Below are 24579 nucleotides of genomic sequence, written 5' to 3'. Positions count from 1 at the left end.
ACACAATGTCAAAGTTAAGTTCTCCCTTGCTTTTCCTCTCTCTTACACACCCATTTTGTCCTCATTTGGGGGTCACCACCTTCAAAATACATCTCAATCCCATCTACATCTTTTCATTTCTACTACTATCACCTAATCCAGAGCTTGCCACGCCATCAGGTCATCTCTCAGACCTGATTTTACCCACAGACCGTCCTGCTTGGCCCATAACATTTTCATAAAGTTAATTGGATTAGTAGCTTATTACTTACTTAAGGAGTTTAGCAAAACATTCTGGATTCCTGACTGGTCTTGGAATTAACTGAGCTGGCAACATTTGGCATAAAATTAGACTTGTTAGGGGCTGGGAAGGTGGCTCAGTGGTAGAGCGCTTGCCTTGCATGCATGAGGCCCTGGGTTCAATTCCTCAGCACCACATAAGCAAAAAGAAAAAAAAGCCGGAAGTGGCGCTGTGGCTCAAGTGGAAGAGCACTAGCCTTGAGCTGAAGAGCTGATGGATAGCACCCAGGCCCAGAGTTCAGGCCCATGACCAGACCCAAAAAATAAATAAATAAAAAATAAAATTAGACTTGTACTCAACTTGGTAGGACTTGTGTGAGACTTTCCACAGACTGAGTTCTCTGATTTGTTTGCCAGTATTCTGTTAGCTAGAAGAAAGGATGCCATCAGCAATGCTCTTTCAATAGTGCTATGCTTATATGAATCTATTATGTCACTTGGTCATCGAGAGCAAAAGTATTTATGAGCCTTGTTTCAGTTCAAGCTACCCTTTAAAATCTGAATCAGGCAGGATGCTGTGGCCCACACCTATAATGCTAACTACTCAGGAGGTTGAGATCTGATGATCAAAGCTCAAAGCCAGCTCTGGCAGACAAACCCTTGAGACTCTTATCTCAAATTAACCAGCAAAAAGCCAGAAGGAGAAGTATTGCTCAAGTGGAAGAACTCCAGTCTTGAGCAAAAAAACCAAGCAAGTTCTGAGTGGCAGGTGCTATGCATGTATAGGAAAGCCCACAATTGTAATAGAGTGATTAGAAAGGGCCTTGAAAAGGGACCTGGATAAAGTGGAATGAGACAGCACAGTAAATATACATGAATTGAAATAGCAGCTTGTCTGGCATGGAACAATAGGGGCCAGTGAGGTTGAAACAGAGTGACAAGGGAAGCAGTTGCAAGAAATAAAGTCTGGGGGGGGGAAGGGGGGGAGGAGAAGGGTTGGGATTGGGGGGGATGGGGGAGGCTGGGAAGGGATGTGAAGGGTAAACCAAAGGAGGAGGCTGCAATGCTTGGTAAGAAATGTACGCATTATCCTGCCCATGTAATTGTAACCCCTCTGTACAGTATGTTCACAAATAATAAATAAATAAATAAAAAAGAAATAAAGTCTGAGAGGCATAGGGAGTCAGAGTCAGGAGGATCACAGTTTAAGGCCAGCTCAGGCAAAAAATTAAGACACCTCCCCCCTCTATCTCACCAAACAAACCAGGCACGGTGGTTCAAGTTTATAATCTCAAGTATGCAGAAGAATAAGAAGAAGGATCACAGTCTAAGGCCAGTCCTGGACAGAAAGTATGAAACCCTATTTTAAAAGAAAAGTACTGGGGGTGTGGCTCACATGGCAAAGCACTTGCCTAGCAAGCGTGAAGCCCAGGGTTCAAGCCCTAGTACTGCTCAAACTGTTTTTTACTAGACATGGGGGGGTGGGGGCTGGACATGATGGCATGTGCCTCTGATCCCAGCTACTTGAGAGGAAGGGAAGAGGAACATTGAAATTTGAGGACAATCTGGGCAACGTCAGTGTAAGAGCCTATCTTAAAAACACACTAGACCCAACCGGCTCCAAGCCAGCCAGCGTTCACCCCTGCCAACGTCCTCGCAGGAGCCACCAGGCCTCCAGTCAAAATGAGTGATAGGCCAGACATGTCCAAAGTGGAGAAGTTTGACAGATCAAAACTGAAGAAAACTAATACTGAGGGAAAAAACACTCTTCCTTCAAAGGAAACTATCCAGCAGGAGAAAGAGTGTGATCAAACATCCTAAAATGCAGATTGCCTCTCAAGAGCAAGCTTCAACATCACCTGACATTCTTGCTTAATTTAGGCTTATTTCTGTAAAACTATGTGTTTGTGGAGACTTGAGACACCTGTAGATGATTTCTATATTCCCTGGCTAAAAGGTCAACAGTAGCCAGTGTCCCCTTAAATTTGTTTTTAAAGTGAAATTTCAGATGGTAGATGACATGCTGTCAGTAATCTCACTATAGATGACATTTGAGAGTGTGGTCCTTGTGTCCCCTACAGAGTGAGTCAGTTTAACCTGTAATGGGTGCCTTCTGCTTCATAATACTTTCATAGTCTCTTAATTTTCATTTACAATAAAGCATTAAAAATATTTTTTAAAAACACTAAAAGCAAAAGGAACAAGGGAGTGGCTGAAGTGGAAAGCAGAAGGAAAAGAAGAAAGAAATTTGGCTTTTCCGTGAATGAGAAGAAAGAGGTTGATCAGAAGGGTCAAATGCTTACGAAAGTGCCTCTCCAGGTCAAGATAGTGGCAGTAGTTTCATAACCTTCCAAACAAACTACAAATCACTGAAATACACATTGTAAAGAGTTATACTTTATGGTATGTGAAATATGTCTTATTTTTTCACTAAAAAGTATGCTGTAGCTGAGCACAGATTATGAAGCAGTAAACCAGACCATGTTGGGAGGTTCAGGGAGGTGACCTAGGGATGGTGAATGTGGCTCCAGTCCTGATTGATTCTGGAAATAAGACCAACAGAGTTTGTGACAACTAGGTGTGCTACTAGAGGAAAAGAGGACAGGAGGAAAAACTAGTAGAGTGAAGGAAGGGCCTGTCTAAAAGGAAATGGACTCATTACCTCACGTAAGAAATGGTAACCCCTCTGAACATCATCTTTACAATAATTTTTAAAAAATTTTTAAAGAAATGTACTCATTATTTGCCTTGCAAAATGGTAACTACCCCACTGTATATCACCTTTATAATAATCATTTAAAAAAAATTAATAATACAGAAAAAAGAATGTAGGATGATGCTGAGTGCCTGACCTGAACTTGGACTTTTTTTTTTTTTTGGGTCCGGTCGTGGGGCCTGAACTCTGGGCCTGGGCACTGTCCCTCAGCTCTTCAGCTCAAGGCTAGCACACTAGCACTTGAGCCATAGCACCACTTCCGGCTTTTTTTTTCTGCTTATGTGGTGCTGAGGAATCAAACCCAGGGCCTCATGCATGCAAGCAAGACAAGCACTCTTACCACTGAGCCACCTTCTCAGCCCTGAACTTGGACTTTTTGAACCCATATTTTCCCATCCTGCCAGGAATACCAACAAAGGACTGGAGATGGAGAAACATTTGTCTCCCAAGACAAGTATAAGGACACATGTCAACATAGGAAGATATGAAAGTGACACAGAAGAGCTGGCCCTGACCACACTGCTGAGCTCAATTCCAACCTCAGATTCCTTATCCCAGTTACTTAAGCCTAAATTCCCTGCCTTGTACTAGCATGTATTTCTAACTGAGATAGCCAGTAGGTTTCAACTTGTGTGCGTGCGTGCGGGTTGCGGGGTGGGAGGGGGTAACTGCAGTTTGAATTCAAGGCTTTTAACTTGCTAGGCAGGCATTCTAGTACTGAAGCCATACCAACCAGACTTTTTTGCTTTTGTTAGGGTCTTATGCTTGGGCTGGCTTCAGTCATGATCCTCTTTCCTATGCCTACCACCTAGCGCGAATCATGGGTCATGCCACCAGACAGGGTTTATTTTGTTATGGGAGTTTTAATCTTTTTGGGGGGTGGGGGGGTTAGATTGGCCTTGAACCACAATCCTCTGATCTCTATCTCCCACAAAGCTAGAATTAAGGTCATGATCTACCCCACCAGGCCTTCTTTTAGCCTTTTTTAAGTGTACAATTCAGCAGCATTAAGTACATTCACCATTACCAATACTCAGTTCTAGAACTTTTTATTTATCCTCAACAGAAAGTCTGTGCCAATTAAACAATAACTCCCAATGTACTATCACCCCTAGACTCTGATCATCTGTATTATACTTTCAGTTTCCAGGAATTTACCTATTCTGGGCACTTCATTTAAATGAAATTTAAAAAAAAAATTGTCCTCTTGTGTCTTGTCTTATTTTACTCACTGTAATTAAGCTTTCAAAGCTCATCTATATTGTGGCATCTATGAAAATTTCTTTTTTTCTTTCTTTTTTTTTTTTTTTTGTCGGTCGTAGGGCTTGAACTCTGAGTTTGGACACTGTCCCTGCACTCTTCAGCTCAAGGCAAGTGGTCTACTGCCACAGCGCCACTTCTGGTTTTCTAGTGGTTTTTATTGGAGATAAGAATCTCGAACTTTCCTGCCCAGGTTGGCTTTGAACCGCGATGCTCAGATCTCAGCCTCCTGAGTAGCTAGGATTACAGGCGTGAGCCACCGGCGCCCAGCATGTATGAAAATTTTATTCCTTATCAATGCTGAATAATATTACACTGTATGTAGATACCACATTTTGTTTACCGATCCATTTGTTATTGATCATTTCTGCCTCTTGACTATTGTGAAAAGTGTTTCCATAAACACTGGTGCCACAAGTATCTGGGTAGGTCTCATTTTCACTTCTTTTGAAATAGAACTACTAAATATACAGTGAATCTATGCTTAACTTTTTAAAGTAGACGGTTTTACATTCATATTGACAATGCACAATTTTTCCACATCCTTGCAAACACGTGAATTTTTTTCAATTTTTTTTGGGGGGGGTCCGGTTGTGGGGCCTGAACTCTGGGCCTGGACACTATCCCTCAGCTCTTCAGCTCAAGGCTAGCGCTCTACCACCTGAGCCACAGTGCCACTTCCGGCTTTTTTTCTTTTTGCTTATGTGGTGCTGAGGAATCGAACTCAGGGCCTCAGGCATGCAAGGCAAGCACTCTACCACTGAGCCACCTTCCCAGCCCCAATTTTTTTTTTTAATTTTTGACAACTGTCATCCTAATGGGTATAAAGTAGTTCCAATTGTGGCTTTTATTTACATTTTTAAATGACTGATACTGAACATCTTACCACATATCTTTGGACATTTGTACAGCTTTGTACATCCATTTCTTTGCACATTATCCTTAAAAACACCAACCTGCTAAAATTCCTCTAATAGCTTCCCCCTCCTATAGTTTGAAGTTAAAAATCCAGAGCACTACCTAATATTTAGAACCTTACTTTGCACCTTTCCTCTAGCCTGCTGTCAGCTCTAGGCTCCGCTCAGTCTCGGGAACCCACCAGGTTCCTCCTGTCAAGGCTTTGTACATGTGGCTCCTGCCTGCACCTCTCTCCTCCACTTCACTGGTTATACCTCTGACTTCCTCAGATCTCACTAGGACATCACTGCCTTTTGGGGGAAAAGGGAAAATTTCTGCACACAACTCATCATTTGGCAAATGAGACGACAGAATTACCCAGGTGACCGCATGCTTATTACCATCTTGCGCTCTGGAGTCCAAGCTCCTTAAAGGCAAGTAAGTTTCCCTGTCTTACTCATATTACTGGAAAACTCCAAGCTTCCAATAAATATCTGCTTCATGATATACAAATGAAGTTTCTCTCCTTTTTGTGAAAAATCTGCTAAGTTCTAAGTTGTTTCAAAAATACTCCTGGCCACAAAAGTCACATTTTAAAATTTCAAATTCTGTAGTGTAAATGATATAAAACTATCATGCTTTATTTGTGATACTCATTTAGTTACCCAATTCAGAATTGTCTCTTTGCAGCAAATCTGCAAGTACACTGCTCTCTAGAAACACCTCAAAAATATTTATATATTTTCAGTAAAGATGGACAGAATTATTTCAATTTTCAACCATTTTCACTCCACCCAAATGGTATAGGTTTGCCAGACTGAAACAATTCATTTCCTACTCATTTACACACTTCCCTGTGAAGGCAGCATGAAGAATGCCAAAAGGAGTGCCTCTCTCTACAGACTATATGTATGCTTTGTAATTTGCTGGAAATTGAAATCATCAGTAATCATTTCTTTCTATTCTCTTGTCAAGATAGTCCTTTTCCTTCTTTTTTTTTTAAGAGCTTTCTTTTCAGGTTTTGCCAATACATTTTAAGTCATTTTCCCTCTCCTTTTAAAATGAAAATATGACTACAAAGTTCAATTTTTTTAATAGTGCATTCCTTAGAAAGGAACAGAGAATTTCAAAGCAAAATTTCTTTTTTGCTCAATTTCAGCATTTATCTCTCCCTAGAGATATGCAAATCAGAAGTGAGATCCCTACATGAAAAGAAAACATTGCAATAAGATGTTTACCTGAAAAACCACGCTATTAATTCAAATTCTGTTAAGGGTCATTGTCAACATGCTTGGGCCAAGAGCACAATCTACCTTTAAATTGTTGTAACCTGATGGAAGGAATAAAAGTTTGCCATAGCATTCCTCTAAAGAGAGTAGACGTGCAATAAATTTATAAGGAAGTGGATACAGCCAGCAGATATTATAGAAAAGGCACCAGGAAAAATCAATGACTGCACACAGGGACAACAGAGCCCATGGGGAAGAGGGGGAAACCTATAAATTCTAAAGATTTAGGATTTTGGAGAGGGTTTACATTGTATTGGGTATTTTCCTCCAAAATCTAGGCTCTCGGTTTAAGACTGTGAAGTTCACAGAAGTTCACATCTTAACAAGTAACCTAAATGTTACTCCTCTTAATGCTCAGTTCCATAAATTTGCCTGGTAATTCAGAGACAGTCAGTCATAAAGCATCCCTGGGCATTCCAATGAGCTACGAAGATGGAAAGATAAAGCAGGATGCTAACAGGGTCATCACAAATCCCAGATATCTACCTGTAATGTTCTCTTTCTAAAGCTGTCATTTCATGTAGCTATTACAGTGAAATGGATAATGGATGTGAAATACCCAACACTGCTGGTACAGGACAGACACTAACAAATACTATCCGCCCTCCTTTGATCAGATGGGTCTTACCCAAAGTCTTATCACCATAGTCCTGGTAACCTAATTGGGAGAGCAGTATCTCTGTACCCAAACAGCATTTTTGTAATTTGAGAATCAGAAAGAATACAAGATTTCATTAGGCTCTAATTTCAGCAATGTCACACTAAAAGAGAGAAGTGATGCAAAATGACAGTTGTAAGGAAAGGAAAAGCCTTGATGATGGTACCTACTGGGTGTTGGCAAAAAACTTCCCCAGGCAGCTAACATCAGTAGTGACAGTAGCTGAGTCTCAGAATAACACACTGCTTCTCCCAACACCTCTCCATATATGCTGTCCTCTCTGCCTCGAGCCTCCTCCACAGTGCTTCTCAAGGGGACCAGGAGCTCCCATTGCCAATCCTATCTTTTATGACCTCTTGGCAGCCAATGCAGTGGATCACCTGTTTAGCTTCCTGTAAATTTACCAAGACAGCACTCTGCCGCTGCCCCACCCTGGGTCCCGGATCCTCCTCCGGTCCTCAACTTCTTCATACCAGTGATTACATTCAGTCTCTCAGTATCTTATGCTGACTACTCTTAAATTTAAGAATACTGCTACTATCCTCAAGATGTATCACAATTTTTAAGTACTTTTTTCTACCTTTGCTGCTTCCATCCTCTTCCAAGCTACCATGAAGACAATCACCTGTGTGTAGTCTGTGCTGAGCTCAATGCTTCTGGTCTAGCTAAGTCTGAAGAATGCTATAGGGAAGGCAAGGCTTAGACATCAGGTGGGGTGAGGATCAACCTGGGCAAAGGACATTCTAAAGAGAAAGAACAAAGAAACTAGCACAGTATAAACTTGTAATCTATAAACACCTTGCATGAGTTAAGTATAAGGTTTCAACAGAACTTGAGACTTGCAAAGCAGATGGAGGGGCTAAACTAAGTATTCATTACATGTTGGGTATTATTTCAATTCCTTTATGGTGTTTTCAGCCAATGCAACCTGGATTGTTACAATCTTTCTCCTATAAAGGAGTCACACTGTCACTATCTCCATTAAATTTAGGACAGAGAAGTTAAGTGACTTGGCCAAAATCACTATAAACTAAAGACCAGACTGACTCAAAAATGTACCCTTCAACAGTAAACTGAATTGTCTATGTGCAAAGGACCTTTGTTTTCATGACATAGATGAAGAGGAACCATTGGAAAGTTCACACTAGGGAAAAATATGGCTTTGCATTTTAGCAAGACAAGTGTAAAATATGGACAAGATAGGGCAGAAATCAAAGTCAAAGTAAGAGATGTTGGGGGGGGCAAGACAAAGGACAGATTAGAAGAACAACCTAGAAGCAGAAATTATTAAGATTTTCAAAGTGTGGATGGAGGCTGAAGGCCCAGATATTCTTACTATGCCTTTTACCACTCCCCTCCATGTACTTAAATTAAAATAAAAAATAAGAAATCAAAAGTTGAATTTAAATCAAAGAATCATCATGTCATGAACTGGGTCAGTATCCAAATACCACAGAACAGGAATCTAATAAACCTGGACGGGAGCATTTGGCTTAGGACCAAAATGTAATTAAGTGCTTCTGCCCTTCCTTATATTCAGTTTTGTGTCTTACAATTGTCTTATCTTCAGGCCAAGTCAGAACAATTGCAACCTGAAGCGTGACCAGCACATTTAGACTTGTGTGCAAAGAAAGAGCACAGAATGACATAATGGGATGAATGGCTGAGTTGTATGCAGTGTGCTAGTTGAATTTACTGTCCTGACCACATGGTAGTGCGAAGTATAAAAGTCGTCTGGACAGAGAATATAGGAAGTAGGAACCACCAAGAGGGAGAACGAGATGACTAGGTGGGCCCAATCCCAAAGAAAAAGAAATTGTGAGAGGAATCTATGGCGCTTGATTATTTAATACTCACTAGTCATACTCAGGGGCAAATAGAGTGATATACATATTATTAATATATTAGAAAAGGCAAAAAGAAAATGAAGGGGGCAAAAGTACACAGAATCACCATACCATGTCAGGTCACTCTGCAATTACATTTAGTGTCAAGACAATGGAAAGGGGCTATAATTTTCACTTAATATTGATTAGGTTTTGAGGGAACCTAGTCACTAATAAAACAGGTCAAGGATCCAGGAAATTGAGGGTTTTTTCTTTGTTACTGTTTTCATTTTCTTTTCATCTTTTTGTCTGTTTATGTGTCTTTGGGAGGATAAGGGGAGGAAGAGAAACAAAGGGATAAAGGGTAAACAAATGTAGCAGTGGTACTCATTAGACACTATGTTGAAAATGAGCCTTTTAATTTGTGGGTGGGTATGAGAGGGAAAAACTGAGAGAGTGCAAGGTAAAGGGTGACATTGTCCAAAAAGAAATGTACTCATTACTTGTATAACCTGAACACCTCCATACATCACACCTTTCTAATAACAATTTAAAAAACAGATCAAGAAACAAAGCTGTCATCAAAGCTAGCTTTACTTGAATCCTAGCATCAGTAAGTCTGACATCTTGAGTATTGAGGGGACAAAGAAATAAATAACCTAGGCCAATCTTATACCACAGTCCCGACTACCAGTGAAGGTTGAGAAGGTTGGGACACATGGTCTCTAAAAGACTCAGGGCAAAAATCTTATTAAAAGATTCTAAATAGATAATGATAATTTGCCTTGTGAAAGTGAAAATGTGTTTGTGACTTTAACTAAGTATCACTATTCCACAATACTGTGAAATCTATGTAATCACCTAATCTCAATTTAAAAAAAAAAAAGTGAGAGAAGGGATGGGTTAGGAGAGATGGGTGACAATGTTGTCAGACACTTTGTACTCATATACTGTTTTGTAGATGGGAACTTCTTTGCACAACTACTTAAAGATACAATAATAAAAAATGTATGCTGGGCCCTGGTGGCTCACCCCTGTAATCCTAGCTACTCTGGAGGCTGAGATCTGAGGATCGAGGTTCAAAGCCAGCCCGGGCAGGAAAGTCTGTGAGACTCTTATCTCCAATAAACCACTACAAAACCGGAAGTGGCACTGTGGCTCCAGCAGTAGAGAGCTCGCCTTGAGCTGAAGAGCGCAGGGACAGCGCCCAGGCCCAGAGTTCAAGCCCCATGACCAACAAAAAATAAATAAAGTAAAAAATGTAAGGAAAAAAAAGACTCTAAATAGGATGTCCTTGGCCACAAATGCCAACAGAAATAATCCTTCTACTTATGAGAAAATGAAGTGATCAGACTTCCCAGTGGTTATCTAAAATAACTAGATAACAGATAAATAACATAACTAAAATGATTTAAGACCAATTACTAAACCATTGGGAAGAAGTTGCATATCTAGTGGTTTCTACAGCTATTAATACTGGGCACATGGAACACATCAAGAAAATACACTGTTAACTGAGTTCATTTTTTTCAGTTCAGCTTTTCTACTACTTGCCCCAATGCACATCTCACATCATAAGATTCTTCTGGAAAAGCTCATTAGTCTTATCATGGAAATATGTCTTTTGGTTATAGAAAGTTAATGATAATGATTTTAATACCTAACTATTACACCAAGAGTTTGGTGGAAGGATTTAAAAATTCTGCCAATTACAACAGAATCATTCAGGTATCTGACACTTTTTGCATTAGAATTCAATTGGGAAGAAATGACAAAATACCATCACTATCTCTAGGTAAGTCTACCTTGAAACAATTATATACACAAAACAAAGAAGAACAGTAGTACTTAATAAATTTGGTGATTAGACAGTATAGAGAAAATTAAACCAATTGCAACTTTAAAATTTTTATTTTTACAACAAATTGAGACTCTTTTCAAGTCACAGTTTTGGTGTTTCATTCTGTACATCAATCATACATACACGACTGTTTCAATAACACAAAAGAATGTTTTGTTTTTTATAAGTCTGCCTTCTAAAGGGGTTTAACTGAGTATTCTTTGTTTTGCTGCAATCTTTGATGGACTCCAAATTCCTTGAGGGTCACACCTCCAGCCCTGGAAGGCACACTGCAGAGAACAAGTACTGGGTAAATACATGTGTAATGAATGAATGAAATCAAAGAAGGATTGAATGATGCCTAATGTGTGGGATGAAATTCTGGTGGCAACAGAGAAGGGTTTGTTTTGGGGGGGGGGGTCTTTTGGGTTTGTGGGTTTTTGTTTTGGTTTGTTTTTAGCCAATCCTAGGGCTTGAACTCAGGGCCTCGATGCTGTCCCTAAGGCTCTTTGTGCTCAAGTCTAGTGTTCTTCCACTTGAGACACAGCACCGCTTTCCGCTTTTTCTGAGTACTTTATTGGAGATAAGAGTTTCACAGATTTTTCTGTCCACCCTGGCTTGGAACCACGATCCTCCAATCTCATCCTCCTGAGTAACTAGGATTACAGGCATGAGCCACCAGCGCCTGACTTTTTTTAATTAAAAAAAAATGTCTTATGAAACCTTCTTGTCTTCAGGTCACCTCCGTGGTAAGGAACTAAAAGCATTGCCCCCATTTACAATGGGGCCTGAGACAGGACTGGGAGTGGAGGACTGCTCTGCCTAATGAGGACAGGATTTGCCATTCCAAGAAGAAATCATGAAATGCAGGCAACCACTGAAGACTGAGAGCAAATGTATATGAAGAAAATACAGACAGTAGAATAACGGAAAAGAAACGCTAGAAACACGTTTGTCTGTACTCCCTTACCTCTAAGCCCTTATCACCAGATAATTCCTTTTAATATTCACATGCCTCCACCACTGAAAGTGAGGTCAAAGCTATCCAAGAAATGTTCTAAAAATGCATGCCTCCTTTTCATAGCATTAGCTAAATGTCATTCCAGCCAGATAATATATTTCTGCAGTTACAATGTAACATAAAACATCATAGCTACAGATGACTTTAACAGATTTTTTTGAAATTCTACTATATATGTCACATACCTTGAGATTATGCTTCAAAACATATTTTAAGATTTTCTAAATAATCCAGTGTAAAAGATTTATACTTTATATCTATTAGATGTAAGTTTAAAAGGGGAAAAATAAAGCAAATATACCAATGTATTTAACTTTTTTCTTAGAATAAACAGATGGTACATTTTGATGAAAACATATTCTTGATTATATGGATAAAAGAAACCATATGGTATTGAGCCTTTTCAATTTCTAAGAAGGTAAATCTGAGTAAAATTCTTAGACAAACACAAATTAAGATTTATGGCTGGCATGACAAACAAGCTACATGATCTGCCATAAACTAGAGGAGAAGGAGTCAATCATGAGACCCACTATTCAGTGAAAAGTCATGTCAACTATTAAGAGAGTCATGATGTATTCCTCATACAGGTGCTGGCCAATGCTCCACAAATCCTGCAAATGTTCTGTCCCAAGACAAAAGAACTTATATCAATTACACAATGATTCAACTACTCTCAAAGGGATGAACTTTTCCTATAAAAAAAAAAAGACTGAAATGCCACCTGCTTTAAATCAAGCACTTAACTAACGTGTTGCTACTTAAATTGCACAGATAAATATTCTGGCCTAAATTGAAGGAAAGCATGAATGGAAATGTGAATCACAGTGAACGAGCCCTATCTGGAAAACGGCTATATACACTGACTTTTCAGTGTCTTAAAAAGAAAGAAAGAAACTAATCTGATTTTTGTTAGAACATGGATCATATGTTATTAGAAGTTACTAGAAAATCAACCATGTACTATAGTTTCAGCTGTTATATATTCTTTACACACATTTCAAAGCCCAGAATACTGTACTGTTAGTGGGAATGTAAACTAATACAACCACTCTGAAAAGCATTCTGAGGGTTCCTCAAAAAACTAAACAGAGTCAGGTGCTGGTGGCTCACGCCTATAATCCTAGCTACTCAGGAGGCTGAGATCAGAGGATCGACGTTCAAAGCCAGCCGGGGCAGGAAAGTCCGTGAAACTCTTACCTCCAATAAACCACCAAAAAACCGGAAGCGGTGCTGTAGCTCAAGTGATAGAGCGCTCACCTTGAGCTGAGGAGCTGAGGGACAGTGCTCAGGCCCAGAGTTCAAGCCCCACGACCACCAAAAAAAAAAAAAAAAAAAAACTAAACAGAGACCTTACGTACAATCCAGCCATACCACTCCTCGCCATCTATCCTTAGTGCCAGGATATGACAAGGACACCTGAACATCCATATTCAGATTGCACTATTCACAACAACTAAGATATGGAAACAACCCTGATACCCCACAATAGATGAATGGATGAAAAAAATGTGGTATCTACATACAATGGAATTTGACACCGCTATTAGAAATGGATAGAACTAGAACAAACCAAGTTGAGCAAGGTAAACCAAGATCAGAGAGACAAATGATGCATGTTCTCCCTGATATGCAGGAGTTAGATTTAAACATAACAAATTATACAGGACTCTAGACACCTATATACAGTGAGACCAAAAGAGGATAGTCTTAGGAGAAAAGCACCAAGTTGTGATACCCAAGCACCTCTTCATAGGTATATAAAATAATATACATGCTGAAACAAACTCCAAAGATAAGGAAATAAAGGAACCTTTTCTTAATTTCTTTGTGTTTTCAGATGACTCTGAGTTCTTTACCTCGTATACAGTGTATACATGTGCACATCTGAGAGAAGATGGGGGGAGAGCACAGAATCAGTGGAAAATGGGTTGAAAAAGTGCAGCAGCAGAGCCCCCTGGCTGTACTGGACCTTGATGAAAGTGAACCACACAACTCATGGACAGAGATGGGAGGGAGAGAATGAGGGAACAGATGCTACTGTTCAAAAGGAAGGAAACATACTTATTACCTGACATATATAAAGGTAACCCCACTGTGTATCATCTCTAAAACCACAGTAATTAAAATAAAATTTTAAAAAAATAACTAAAGCAAAAAAGGCTCAAGGTGTGGTTCAAGTGGCAGAGCATCTGTCTATCATGAGGCCCTAGGTTCAAACTCCAGCACCACTACCAAAAAGAAGGAGCCCAGCACTGGTGGCTCACACCCAAAATCCTAGCTACTTAGGAAGCTGAGATCTGAGGATTGAAATTAGAAGCCAGCCCAGGCAGGAAAGACTGTAAGGCTCCAACTAACTACCAATTAACCTCCAATTAATCACCAAAAGCCAGAAATAGAGCTCTTGCTCAAGTGGTAAAGTGTTGCAAGAAGCTCAGGGACAGCACCCAGGGAGAAAGGAGGAAGAGGAGGAGGAGGAAGATTGTTGCCTGAATTTAATTGTTGGGCATATCCTACTATAGACAGTTGTTTTTTTTTTAAATCAATGACAGTAATTTAGAAAGTTCATTCATAAATTCTCTCAGAATTCTCAAATATTTAACATGTATATCAAGAAACTTGAACTCAGCTTATCTGAATGATCTAAAATTTATTCATCTTGAGTATCATGTCCTCCAAATTAATGTTTTAAGTTAACAAATCTTTATATTTTGGCCTAAGATTTGTCATTTGATGAACTAATTAGAAATAAAATGGTTCAAGAGAAAAAAAAAAAACAGAATACGAAATTGTTACCATCTTGGGATATTCCCGGACTCTGAAGACTTAAAGCAACAGAAACCCAAAGGGGGAGATGTCATCCCCAGGAATAATGTAGTGTCCTAAACCGTGGCTGAATGAAAGCCAAAGCAGGGTACACGAGCCTCCACTCTTGCTCTTGAATCTGCTGGGTCTACCGATAAATTAAGGCTGGTGAAGTAATAAATACTCATCTTAAGAGTCTGAGCAACCTTACTGCTAAAGGCAATGCTACTGAACAGAAACAAAGACTTCAAAAATAATACTGCTATATTCTCAACCACCTTAAAACTGGAAATCTTTACATAATGCCTTTTCATTTAATAAGACTTAAGTCCTTTCTGAAAGATAAAAATGCAATCTGAAGCAGGGCACCGGTAGCTCATGCCTGTAATCCTAACTACTCAGGAGGCTGAGATCTGAAGATCGTGGTTCAAAGCCAGCCGGGGCAGGAAAGTCCCTGAGACTCTTATCTCCAATAAACCACCAGAAAACCAGAAGTGGTACTGTGGCTCAAATGCTCAAATAGTAGAGTGCTCACCTTGAGCTGAAGAGCTGAGAGACAGCACCCAGACCCAAAGTTCAAGCCCCACGACCAAGCAAAAGAAAAAAAAAAGTGTAATCTGGTTAGTATATCCTCTGCAAGAAACAAGTGTCCATCAAGGTTCTATTTTTCAGCCTTACTGGGTAATAGTTTTACTCGGGATGAGTCACCACTACCTCTAAACTCCACACAACATTGCTTCTGCTGTGGATTACCAGCAACACTGGGGTGAAAAGACACAGACACATGTGCAAATCGATAATCCATTTCAAAGGGTCCTCATTATTCCAGGACATTTCCATTGAATTCACATAAAACACAATATTCATTAGTAAATGTTAGAAGAGTTTCATTAGGTTAAAAACTGAGATCAAAGTACATTTTATCTTCTACTTAACAAAATTTAAGTAATAAACACAACTATGTGTAAACCAAAACAGCAGGAATAATAAATGGTCATCAAATATCTTTCAGAGTACCAGCTTTTTGTTTAGTTACGGAGCTTGAACTCAGTGCCTGGGCACTGTCCTTGAGCTTTTTTGTTCAAGGCTAATGCTCTACCACTTTGAGCCACAGCTCTTATTCAAGTTTGCAGATGGTTAATTGGAGATAAGAGAGTCTCACAGCCTTTCCTACATGGGCAAGATTTGAACAGCCATTCTCAGAATTCAGTCTCCTGAGTAGCTAAGATTATAGGTGTGAGTCACCAGTGCCCAACTCAGGAAAATCTAACATTTCCTGGCTAACTTTCCTAATACAATTAAAGTGAGGAATGCTTTCAAAAATACCTGGACATCACCAATGTTCTCTTAATTTTAATTGTCAGATACTTTTCTTCAAATGTCTGTCTGCTCATCATTTTGGCAGGTGTTTCTTTTTCAATTATTGCAGCCAGAATTTCACTTGCTTTATGGCTTTATATGAGAATCTGGCAGTTCGGTAACCTCACCTTTTTTGAGTTCATGAAATCTTTATTGCTTGGATTTTTTACAAAATCTGCCATTTGACTTTGCAATTGAGTACAGTGATTTTTACATCTTTCCAACAATCAGTGAAACACTATAACTAATGGATGGGCAGGGATAGTATTCATCAGGGATGAATATTTGAGTGGGAACTAATTTTACACCTGGACAGTTCATTAGTGAACATTTTTATATTATGATGACTTGTCTCCCTATGCAACCTCTGAGACTGCAAAGCATTAATGAATATTCAGATGAAGGGCACCCATATATGAAAGGCAACAAACATCACAGAAATACTCTGTCTTCTAACACTAGGAAAGTTTCTCTGGGGACTGGAAGCACATCCTGTCTGCATGCAGGATCATCATTGTACAAACAGCCTGAAAAAAACCATACTGGTGTGCATCCCACTCTCTGATAATGGAAATTATTTTAATCTGGCACCATTCACAAACCACAGTGGCAAGATTGAAATCTTGACTTAGGAATTTAAGCATCCAATATGTATCTGGCAAGTGCCAAAATCTAGAGGCTATGACATGCTTATAGGAAATTAAATAATATATGTAGCATATGAATATCATGCTTCTCCCATAAAGTAGACAGGGGGTTGGAGGGAAGGAGAGAGATTTGATCATGCTGAAATAATGTTACTGAAATATTTGTTATGCCAGAATCCTAAAGTTCAGAATAAAGCCATTTTATCTTTGAAGACTCACAAGAAACAAAGGTACTGCACAAGATGAAACACAGAGATGGAGAAACAGTGTTGAATGTTAAAACTTGCTTCTCTGAAATACACATGCTTCTCTAAACATGCATGGGATGTCACAATGAAATCTTCCCACACGCTTGTATTTTTGCTATTTTTTTTAAATTGCTTTCTCTGATCTTTAATGTAAAAATCTGAATTCCAAGCTGGGCACTGGTGGCTCACGCCTGTAATCCTAGCTACTCAGGAGGCTGAGATCTGAGGATCACAGTTCAAAGCCAGCCTGAGCAGCAAAGTCCGTGAGACTCTTATCTCCGATTAATCACCAGAAAACCGGAAATGGCACTTTGGCTCAAGTGGTAGAGCACTAGCCTTGAACTGAAGAGCTGAGGGACAGTGCCCAAGTCCAGAGTTCAAGACCCATGACTGACCAAAAAAAAAACACAAAAAAAATCTGAATTCCACTGGGAAAAATATACATGAGTTTGAACCCCAGCTATTTTATGTTCTAGCTGTGTGATCTAATTATGATTTCTGAATCTAGTTTCCTTATAGTGCAATAGGCATCTAAATGCAATAGATGCCTTTTAAAAAATAAAACAATAATTTGTAGGGTTTTTTTAATGTCCCAAACATAAGTGAGATATGAGACATCCTAAGACCCAAATTCTGTAGGGTAAATGTGAAAACACATCATGACAGCAATAAACAACATTCCCAAAGTCTATTCCAAAGATGTCAAATCTATTGGCCATGTCTTCTCTAAAATGACAACATAAATAAGAAACTGATAAAAATCAGTGGTATAATAGTGAAATGATGAGTACTGCTCAATGACAATGCTCAAGATAATCCCTCAACTGATCAAGCAATTGAAAAGTGTGCAAACCCATCATCCATCTAGGTATGATACTGCCTTGCAACTATTTTCAGTTTCAATTAAACTTGCTTCTTGTTTAATTTAACCTTTTTTCTTATCGTGTTTTCTTTGCAGATTCTGGTCATATGCATATATTTCTTGAAAATTTATGCTTAAACAACAGGATCTCTGTTTTCAATACAGGACAACCAGAAAATAACCATGTTCATCATTAAACCTTCACCAAAGCTGTTTGTATAGGCATGTGGAAATGGTAGTGATGGAGAGGCAGTAGTATAACACAAAAGTGGAGTATAGTATAAAACAAAAGTAGAGGCAGAAAGCAGGCCTGGATGTGAAAGGACTAGATCATCCCAAGCAGCAGTCTTCTCTAGACTTTGCCTTTGAGTCTCAAAAGATACTTTCCATTGTGTTGTCTTTCCCACATTCTACTGCATTGGACTGGATAACTTTCCGTCCTACATGAACCAAATAACCTGCTTCTCTAGCAAAAAACTGAACATCTGAATGAGAAAGGCACACCAGATGATGAAATCACTATAGATCCATGCTTACCAACCTCAAATGGACATTGAACCCTGTCTGGCATTCTTGCTTCTCTAGAAACTCCTACTGTCCATGAGACCCATATCTCCAATTAACCACCAGAAAACTGGAAGTGGTCCTGTGGTTCAAAGTGGTAGAGTACTTAGTCTTGAGCCAAACAGCTCCAGCACCCAGACCCTGAGTTCACGCCCCACAACCAACAATATAAATTTATGAGGGTTGGGAATGTCATTCAATGGTAGAGCACTTGATTGCAAGGCCCTGGGTTGATCCCCATAATGGCAAATATATACATATTTTTAAATATGTTAAAGATCATGTATAGCAAGAATAACAGACAAACTAGTTCTAATACTTATTCCTTTTCTTTCTCCTATTCATCCTCATTTTCCTAAGATTTTAATCTCCTAAAATTACATTTTCCTAAGTTATTATAGCTTGATACCCTTTATACCATTCTCTATGCTCATATAAATCCATATAAATTCATAAATACATCTATAACATTGTTAGCTAACAATAAAAGGCACGACAATTAATGCGATCTAGTGTGGGGGGGGTTGTTTTGTTTGCCTGAGCACTGTCCCTGAGCCTCTCTGTGTTCAAGGCTAGTGCTAGTGCTCTACCACTTGGAGCCACAGCTCCACTTCCAGCTTTTTCTGAGTAGTGTATTAGAGATTAGAGTCTCACAGACTTTTCTGTCTGAGCTGGCTTGGAACTGTGATCCTCAGATCTCAGCCTCCTGAGTAGGTAGGATTATAGGCATGAGCCATCAATGCCAGGCCATAATATGTTTTTTACCTAACAACTTTCATGGAAATTTCTCTTTGAATTCATATGGATATGATACTTGGTTTTACTGAGACCAGCTCTTGCTATGTTGCCCAGCATGTACTTAAACGCATGATCCTTCCACCTCAGCTGTGCAAATACCTAGAGGTACAGACATATACACCATACCTGGATGGATACAATAATTTTAATAATTTCCTTACTGATGGGCATTTGGTAGTTCTCAGGGTTATAAACAATAATACACAACGAGCATCCTTACCTATATATTCTGTTAAAATTAGTTTTACCAACAATAGACTGCCAAATCAACAGGTGTATACATGTTTGCATTTATCATAAGATACACATTTTCTTCTCTAGCTCAGTCTAATCTGAAATCCCAGCTCTAGTTATCAGAACTGCTACTGCCCAGAGGTCCAGTACACTCTGAGCTGCCAGTGCCAATGACATTTCCATTCCTTTTCTACTGATCTCTCAGAAACACCTGGCATCACTAGCCTGAACCCCTTGAAAACACCCTTTCTTGCTTGCCCTTCTCTTGCTGGCAGTCACTTTATCATTTATTTTTAACAATTTCTTTTCTATGTGGGCAAATTTTGGAACATTTCAGACTCTTTCTTTTCTCCTACATTCTTCTTCTTTTGGATCTAGTCAACTCTATAGCTTTAAATATCATCCTTAAACACTAGCGTTGAAGTTTCATTTCCAGAGCTCCTTCTTGGGCTCCTACATTTAACAATGCTCCCTTGAAGTCACATATCCCAATTCCAACTCCACTGCTACCATCTTTACACAGGCAACCACCATATGACAAATATCTCCCGGGGCTGGGAAGGTGGCTCAGTGGTAGAGCACTTGCCTTGCATCTTTACACAGGCAACCACCATATAACAAATATCTCCCGGGGCTGGGAAGGTGGCTCAGTGGTAGAGCACTTGCCTTGCATGCCTGAGGCCCTGGGTTCGATTCCTCAGCACCACATAAGAAAAAAGAAAAAAAAGCCGGAAGTGGCGCTGTGGCTCAAGTGGTAGAGCGCTAGCCTTGAGCTGAAGAGCTGAGGGACAGTGCCCAGGCCCAGAGTTCAGGCCCCACAACTGGACCAAAAAAAAGAAAAAGAAAAGAAAAAAAAAAAAAACAAATATCTCCCAACTGGCTTCCTTACTTCCCCTCCCTCTCACTTCAATCCAAAGGGGGCAAGGTTAGTTCATGACTATAATCCTTTAACTCTGCTTGCTTACAGATAATCAGATAAGTGAGGAAAGACTAATATTGTTCTATAATAGGGAAGCTGAACACATCCAGAAGCTCCTCAACCCGGAAATGTTTAGATAAACAATACCTTCCAAATACTCTACTATTGTTAAAAAGGATGAATCAGATTTTCATCTATTAACATAAAAAGATGGTCACAAGTAGAACTGAAGGCATGGCATGTATAGCTACCTACAAGAGCACAAGGCCTTGAGTTCAAGTCCTAGTACCAGCACTAAAATACACACACACACACACACACACACACACACACGCACGCAAGACTTCAAACTAGCATAAATATAATATACTTAGATATATACACTATATATCCTGGTAAATATGTCAAAATATTAACAAAATTTCTGTAGTCAAATCATTTACAATATATTAGGGGAAGTGCTACATCTTTAAAATTCTCATCTCTTGGTTCTGGTAATTATTTCTTTTGCTGAGCATAAATTCTTAATTTGACGTAGTCCCATTTGTCAATTCTTGCTCTTATTCTCTGGACAATTGAAGTCCTACTCAGAAAATAATTACCTGTGCCAATATCTTCCAGAGTTTTCCCTTAGTAGCTTCAGAGTTTCTGATCTAACATTTCAAATCTTTAAGTGGGAGGATGATGGAGGTGGTAAGTTTGATTAGGGTACAATGTAGGAAAGTCTTACAATGAAACACTTGCCTTGCTAATTAAAAAAAAAAACTCCTTTTAAATTTTCATGGAAAAGTCAAGCTTTTGAATCCATACCTTAAATTTTTTAGTTTGCTTAAAGCAGGATTACACATTCACCATCTTTATTCCAAGTAAATATCTTGGAGTATTATCTTAACCATATTTTTACTCTGGAGAAATCAATGATAAAGAGGAAGTTTCAGAAAAAATATTTTTATGTGTATGACAGTTTACCAGTATGATATATTCATGAATTATACTGAAAATATATCCCTTGAAATCAAGGAAAACAATAGGCTTACACAAAGAATTGCCCCACAGATTCCCAATAAAAAAGTGTTTAATTAAAATATTTGTTGACAGTTGGTTAGTGTACATTCTAAAGGAGAAAAGAAAATCAGTGTCACTGCAGTCTTTTGAGAACAAGAGCTGAATATGCAAATTAGCCCAAAATGGAGACTCATTATCTGTTTTGCACTTCAAGTGTGCTTTTAAGCACTGTAGGTATACACACACACACATACAGAATCCACATATATCTCAACAAACCATGCACATCATCTGTTCAGAACTGGGAAGCACATGCATGCTTCTACAACATTAAATGGAAGGCAGATGGTAGTCTCTGATCAACAGACATAAAATAAAACCATTCTAAGTCCTACTTCCTCCAACAGTCCTTCTAATTTTTTCTTTAGAAAAATATCAAGCAGTTTTTCATTACTGTTGATTTGCAACTCCAAAATTACAATGAGTAATGCAAAAGAGGATTTCAAAGAAAGAAAAATGTCTTTTGGCACAGATTTGCTTTCATAGTCTTAGGCAGGAGATAACACTAACTTTGAAACTCACAGCATACTGTAGTTTTATCAGTATCTAATGTGTAAATTAGCTCTTTCTATAACTGGAGGTTTAGCTTTCAAAATACATAATTACTGATCATTTTGGTTTGCATCACATTTCTTTTGCAGGGTGAAATGAACTAAAACAGCTGCTACATCCTAATCGCTTTATAATGTGCACAGAATTTCTATGAGTATTAGAAATCAAACCTATAGCTTCCTATCAAGCAGAACATATTCATGTGTATATATGACCCACATTATTTGGAAGAACAATTATTAACTTATGAAATTATAATTTGAAACATAATGAAGCCATGCTTATGGAGACAATATTACAGCTCTTAATGGGGTCAAAGACACCAGTCCACAACAATCAGCTCCCCCACTTTCCTGTACATCAAGAAAGCCCTTTGGGTGGAAAAGTCCAAGTGTTCATGCTACCACCATTCTATGCAAGGATCGAGCCCTCTATTTTTATCTTGGGAGATGAATTTTTAGAAGGTGAACCAAGCCTGGCCCTCTGCCCAGAATTTCTGGCAGTCGACAAGCAATCTTGTTTTACTTCTGGTCCACTTTCCCTTGAGCTAACCTTGTATCCACAGAGAGCACCCTGATCTAGAGAACTTGTACCATGTATAATGATGACTAAGAAAGCTCTGATGATTTTATTAACCATGGAACTTGTATGTACAGTTCTTTTTAAACATATTTCATGGAAAGAAATATTAAAAATCTTGTTTCCTAGTATCCCCTTTCCAAGGCTAGGAGGGAAAAAAAAATATCAGTTTTAAGAGGATTTTTTTTCCAGAAAAAAAATTATTATCTAGGCAACTGCATTCAGGGATGATGGAAGACTGAAGAGAATCAATATCTAGTGAGCAACAGTAACCAACCAACCAAAGGAATATAAAACAAGGCCCAGGAACCACAAATAATTAGTACACAAGATATATAGTGAATGACTAAATGAATGCTACAAAAGGTCAGAGTAGTTGCTGCTAGTCAGGATGAGGTGAAATTTGAGTGTACACAGGCCTAATTCTCCATTGTGAAAATTATGAACCACATATCCAACATCTTTAGAATACCATTTCTAAAGTAAGCTGGACAGGAAAATGACTGTGATTCACAATAAATTTGTGTCTAAGCTTATTTTCTATCTGTTCTTCTGCATTTTTGTCTTCCAAAATGAAAGTAATTGAAACTTTTATCAACTGATAGTATTTCTCATCCAATACAGGAATTGAGTTGGGGATCCTAGAAATTCTTCTCCACTAGTGCCGTAATTTCTGGCACTAGCTCCAGGCCCACTTTTGTCTCTGTGCCATTTGCTTACCCCCGGTTTACATTCTGCTTTTGTCCTTGCTTTCTACCCAAAAAACCCACTGTCCATGCCTAATAGTTCAGTACCTCGCTTCCTGGTTCCAGATTTCCTAAGTTTCATTAAACAGATTCCAAACATATACTTGAAGAATGTCCCAGGGAAGAACTTAAGAAAATGTATTATTTTCCTAAGCAAAAGGCACACTAGCTCAACTTTTTATTCCAAAACAGAGACTTTTCTTCACTATTCAGGAATTTTAACTATTCTTTGTGACAATTAACTCAATCTACAGTTCATAGAAGCCTTTTAATCTTGTCAGAAGATTTTAAAACATAACTATAAAACCAGGTAAGTCTCAGAGGCCTGACATCATTTACAAAGTAACACAGAAAGAGAAGACTGTCATTCATGTATGTGTTATGAGCTTTGGGACATAGGTAGAAAGGAGGAGTAGATGATAGATTGTTCTGATTAGTGACACACACAAAAAAACATTTTTTTCTTAAAAACTGAGGATGAGCCAGAGCTGTGAATATACACAGTGAAGGAGGGCTTAGATTTGGCAAAATCCATTGTAAAGTCTGCCTTAGTAACTGTCCTGAATGCAGAATATCCTTTCTCTCATCTTTTCCCCACACAATTTCTTGGTCTTTGAAGACTCAGTTCAAGTCTGTTGTAACCCTGGTCCTGTCCACTTATGTTCTTCATTACTACCACATTTTACTTTAACAATTTTTAGAAGGTTGTCATTCCCATTACATCATGACATTCTTGAGAGCAGCAACTGTGTCCTGGCACCTAAACCAGGTGATAAGAGCAAAAACAGTAGGTATTCAATAAATGTCTGTTGGGTGACTGTCTGAATAAATCCTTTTAGTAACAAAGCAGTGTAGAGAAGATGGAAATCACAGGGAAAGTAGTGTTTGATGATCCATTAGGGAGGTGCTATCTGAACCTCACTGTGGATCCAACTTGGGAAGCAAGTGTTAGCAGAACCAAATATAGTTCTTGCCCTTAAGAATGAAAATCTGACAATGGCTGTTTGGGATAATAATAACAGGTTATTAGTGTCATTAGCATCATCTCATGCAATGGGTTTATTAAAACACTAGTTTGTATTCTAAACTTATAAAACAAAATGCAAAGGGAAAGGACAACTCTATTCTCTCATGCTCCAGTCCCCCTTCCACACACAAAAGTCACTTAACATGTTATTATACTTTAAACAAAACAAAGTGAAACAAATACTGAATGCAACTGAATAATTTAGGCACAAACAACCATTTCATAAAGATACTGAGTATTAAGCACAGTATTTGGGGGCTATTATTTTGTTTTGTTGGGTTTTGTTGGTTTTTACCCTAACAAGAGGAATCTAGGTGAAAATAATAAATTTTCAACTTAAAAAAAGATGTTGAGGGGGCTGGGAAGGTGGCTCAGTGGAAGAGTGCTTGCCTTGCATGCCTGAGACCCTGGGTTCGATTCCTCAGCACCACATAAGCAAAAAGAAAAA

The 24579-nt window shown here is 38.8% G+C and overlaps 1 protein-coding gene and 1 pseudogene across 2 annotated transcripts in view; one reads left to right on the top strand and one right to left on the bottom strand.

Moving 5' to 3' along the window:
• Window positions 1-24579, bottom strand: part of Btbd9 (BTB (POZ) domain containing 9) — a 334637-nt gene that overhangs the window by 253679 nt on the left and 56379 nt on the right. The window lies entirely within an intron of this gene.
• On the top strand, window positions 1903-2279 carry LOC105995793 (annotated as a pseudogene).

This window comes from Dipodomys ordii, unplaced genomic scaffold, assembly GCF_000151885.1.
Source record: "Dipodomys ordii isolate 6190 unplaced genomic scaffold, Dord_2.0 Scaffold120, whole genome shotgun sequence".
Taxonomy (NCBI): domain Eukaryota; kingdom Metazoa; phylum Chordata; class Mammalia; order Rodentia; family Heteromyidae; genus Dipodomys; species Dipodomys ordii.
This window is presented reverse-complemented; position numbering and strand designations above follow the sequence as displayed.